The following is a 4701-nucleotide window of genomic DNA, read 5'->3' as shown; positions in this document are numbered from 1 at the left end:
GCTGGCAAAAATTAATTATATTCTGAAAACGTTTCTTCAACTATGTACTGCTCGTAATGAAATAATTTTACAAACTTTCAAACGGGACTCACTTTTTACAATAATCTTACAACTAGCATTGCGCAAACATACCTTCAGTAGTCTTGGGTTTCTCAAAAAATTAATTCAATAATATTAGTTCCTCTCATGATTTTAGTTAGCTGATGTCTCTGTACGTCCGTTTATAATCTCTTGTAAGTCACAACTGGTGGCTGGCAGGCACATCGCTCCTCTTAACCTCTCGCTTCAGACCTGCTACCCACTCGCTTCACTTCTCGCTTACTACTGACTTCCTACGAACGCTAAAGTGCGGCCTCTCCCGCCAACAATGCTTTCAGGTGCAGACAATCCCTGCTACCATTACAAAATGTATCAATGCGCGGTCTTTCCCCCTCTTTTCTTAAAATGTATCCATGCGCGGTCTCTCCCGCCCTTTTTAAAATTATATCAATTTACGGTCTCTCTTGCCAACAGTACTTTGGTGCAGACATTACCTGCTTTTTTATTTTATTTATTTATTTATTTATTGTTCCGTGGGACCAAATTAAGGAGATGTCTCCATGGTCATGGAACGAGTCAATACATGAAATTGTAACACGATAGTAGAAACAGATAAAATGAAATACAAGAAACGTATTCAGGCGACAATTCGTAAGTTTAAATAAAGATAATCAACAATGTAACACTGGAATTTGCTTAATTTTTCAGCTCTTCCAGGAGCTCCTCGACAGAATAGAAGGAGTGAGCCATGAGGAAACTCTTCAGTTTAGGCTTAAAAGAGTTTGGGCTACTGCTAAGATTTTTGAGTTCTTGTGGTAGCTTATTGAAAATGGATGCAGCAGAATACTGCACTCCTTTCTGCACAAGAGTCAAGGAAGTGCATTCCACATGCAGATTTGATTTCTGCCTAGTATTAACTGAGTGAAAGCTCATAACTCTTGTGAATAAGCTAATATTGCTAACAACAAACGACATTAAAGAAAATATATACTGTGAGGGCAATTTCAGAATTCCCAGACTATTGAATAGGGGTCGACAAAAGGTTCTCGAACTTACACCACATATAGCTCGAACAGCCCGTTTTTGAGCCAAAAATACCCTTTTTGAATCAGAAGAATTACCCCGAAAAATAATACCGTATGGCATAAGCGTATGAAAATATGCGAAGTAGAGTACTTCTCGAGTTGAGCTGTCACTTATTTCAGATACTGTTCCAATGGTAAATAAAGCAGCATTTAGTTTCTGAACAAGATCCTGAACATGGGCTTTCCACAACAGCTTACTATCTATCCGAACGCCTAGGAACTTGAACTGTTCCGTCTCGCTTATAATATGCTCATTCTGTCTGATCAAAATATCAGTTCTTGTTGAACTGAGAGTTAGAAACTGTAAAAACTGAGTCTTACTATGATTTAGTATCAAACTACTTTCCAAAAGCCAGGAACTTATTTCGTGTACTACATTATTTGATAATGTTTCAATATTACACACAAGATCCTTCACTACCAAGCTGGTGTCATCAGCAAACAGAAATATTTTTGAATCACCTGTAATACTATAAGGCATATCATTTATATAAATAAGAAACAGCAGTGGCCCCAGCACCGACCCTTGGGGAACGCCCCACTTAACAGTTCCCCATTGGGACTGAACATCTCTACCACTCTCAATATTGCTATTTCCAACATGACAAATATTAATTATTCCTACTTAATCCTATTAATAAAATATAAAGACATTTCATAAATTGTGGTTTGACAATAGACAGTAGAAATATACACGTCTTACAACAGTCGTGAGCATTACTTACGACACCGGACGTCGTGAACTGATGTTGGTCAAGAATGCCTTTAAGGGGCTCCGGAAAGGCTCAAAATCATGAAAAGTTCAATTTTTACTTTTTTGCGTTTTCTGAATCTGCAGACTATCACCTTTTAATAGATATATAATTTATTCAATTCCGAAGACTACAACTATTTTTAAATTTTTTTTGAAATGTGTTCTACATGGGCGTGACCCACTGTGGCGCTGTTAAACTGGTGTCAAATGGTGTCATTATTAACGTTCGTGTTCATCAGGTACATTTTAGTGATGTGAGATAAAGTATGTGTTGTGGCTAACCTGTGATGCTTCAATATATATCGCTGGTGTGATTGTCGATTGTTTCGTGTTTATTTACTCTGTCGTTATCTCGAAACTATTCGTAATTAATTCTGTTTCTTGAGTCTCTGTTTTGTGGAAGTATAATAATGAGTAAAAGTAAAGTTATTAGAAATCCTCTGAAGGCTTTTAAGAAAAGGAGAAATGTTGGAAAGCCAAAGGTATGTGTTATTACTGTAAACAATAAAGGCCATAACCAAGTGAGTGAACCTAACCTCTCAAGTACACCTGCCCGTAGCAGTCAAAGTGGGAAAGAAAATACTTCACAGAAGAAGCGTGGTTCAATGAGTGAAAACTATGAATGTTTTATGGGCGATCGGATGTGAATGAAATATTTGATATGTCGGTTCTCAAAGGAATTTTTTCAAACTGTGTAAGATGTATTCAATGTAGTGAAGTTGGTCTGGAACTCTCCATAATAAAGCACGTAGGACTTGCTAGTGAAATACAACTGAAATGTAATAAGTGTTCATAAATGACCACCTTTTGGAACAGTGTTGCAGTAACTGCAACTGAAGAAAATTGTAGCAAAATCTACGAACACAACAACGAGCGATGCTTGCTTTAGACAAGGAACGCCTTCGGGCTGCAGACAGGGCTGTATAGAGTCTAGAAATACAAGCAAGAGTAAACAGGAGGAGGAACAAGAGGAAGCTGGAGGAGGAGTTTGCAGAGGATGAAGATAATCCATCCTATGGACCTGGAATGCACTAAAAAGTTAATCCAATCTTTGTCGCTCGATTCCCAAAACTTTTATTTTCTCATACTAATTACATGTTTTCTAAGGATCTTCCAAACATATTTGTTTCAAACTTTCAGTAAATGTTACACAGTACCTTCTGCATAATTTAACACAGCCTTTTTCCAAAAAAACTGTATATTTTTGAATATATAAATAAAAAATTGCAAAAAAAAATGTTGTGAATTTTCATTACAATTGAAAAAAAATCATCTTTAATAACTGAACTAAAATTTTGTAAAATCCCTGTGTTAAGTTGTAGCCCATATTCCAATAAATAATCTGTAAAAAGTTCAACTTCCTACCTCAAATACTTTGTGAGGAAAGATGTAATTTATAAGCGTTATTTTACCATTGCAAGTATAGGGCGTTCCGGAGCCCCTTAAGGTGACAAAGACCACGTCACTGACTTTCAGGGAAGTTGTGTAACGGGGCTACGAGAAGCTGGAAGTTCCTTCCTCGATACTGCAGAAAATCTTGGCAGGAGTGTACCCACTGTACGTGATACGTGGCAGCGGAGGTCACCAGAATGTACGGGCCCAAGAAGACCGGCCTCTGAACGACCACGTGGCACTTCAGGGGGGGAAGAGCACCGTGTCCGGCGTGTGGCTTAGGCACATCTAACTGCATCTGCAGCAGCAATATGAGCAGCAGTTGGCACCACTGCGACACAACCAACTGTTACAAGTCGGTCAGCTCAACATCATCTGCGAGCTAGACGCCCTGTAGCGTGCAGTTGACTGAACCCAAACCACCTCCTCCATTTGCGACTTCAGTGGTGTCAAGCGAGACCTCACTGGTGGCCATCAGAAAACCGAAGTTTTCTGATGAAAGCTGGTTCGGCCTCGATGCCAGTGATGGCCGTGTGTTGGTTAGGAGGACAACAGCTGAGGGCATCTATCTCGTAGACACACTGAGCCTGCACCTGGAGTTTATGGTCTGGGGCGCGATTTAGTATGACAGCGGGATCACTCTCGTGGTTATCCCACGCACCCTGGCCGCAAATTTGTACCTCAGTCTGGTGACTCGAGTTGTGCTGTCATTCGTGAACAGCATTCGAGGGAGTGTCTTCCAACAGGATAACGCTCGTTCGCATACCGCTGTCGTAACCCACACGCTCTGCGGTGTGTCGGTATGTCGCCTTGGCGTACTCCATCACCAGGTCTGCCTCCAATAGAACACATACGGGACAACATCTGCCGACAACTCTAACAGCATTAACCGTCCCTGTATTCCCCGACCAAGTGGAACAGACGTGGAACTCCAGCCCTCAAACTGACGTCCGGCACCTGTACAACACAATGCATACCACTCAGTCTTCAGGCCACAAGTGGCCCATTGGGACCATCCGACCGCTGTGTCATCCTCACCTGAGGATGCGGATAGGAGAGGCGTGGGGTCGGCACACCGCTCTCCCGGTCGTTATGATGGTATTCTTGACCGAAGCCGCTACTATTCGGTCGAGTAGCTCCTCAATTGGCATCGCGAGGCTGAGTGCACCCCGAAAAATGGCAAAAGCGCATGGCGGCCCGGATGGTCACCCATCCGAGTGCCGACCACGCCCGACAGCGCTTAACTTCGGTGATCTCACGGGAACCGGTGTATCCACTGCGGCACGGCCGTTGCCCTACAATGCATACACGTTTGCATATTTCAATTCAACATTCCGGCGGTTACACCAGTTATTGATGTGCCAGCATTTCACGTTGGCAGTGGCCTATCTGACACTCTCCATTAATCTGGGATCTTGCAATCACTGGGCA

At 41.8% G+C, this 4701-nt stretch overlaps 1 pseudogene; it reads right to left on the bottom strand.

The window, feature by feature from the left end:
* Positions 1 to 4447: 4447 nt before the first annotated feature.
* On the bottom strand, positions 4448 to 4565 carry LOC124720633 (annotated as a pseudogene).
* Positions 4566 to 4701: the final 136 nt, after the last annotated feature.

Source organism: Schistocerca piceifrons, chromosome 11 (genome assembly GCF_021461385.2).
Source record: "Schistocerca piceifrons isolate TAMUIC-IGC-003096 chromosome 11, iqSchPice1.1, whole genome shotgun sequence".
NCBI lineage: Eukaryota > Metazoa > Arthropoda > Insecta > Orthoptera > Acrididae > Schistocerca > Schistocerca piceifrons.
Note: the sequence above shows the minus strand (reverse complement) of the source record. Positions and strands in the feature narration are given on the sequence as shown.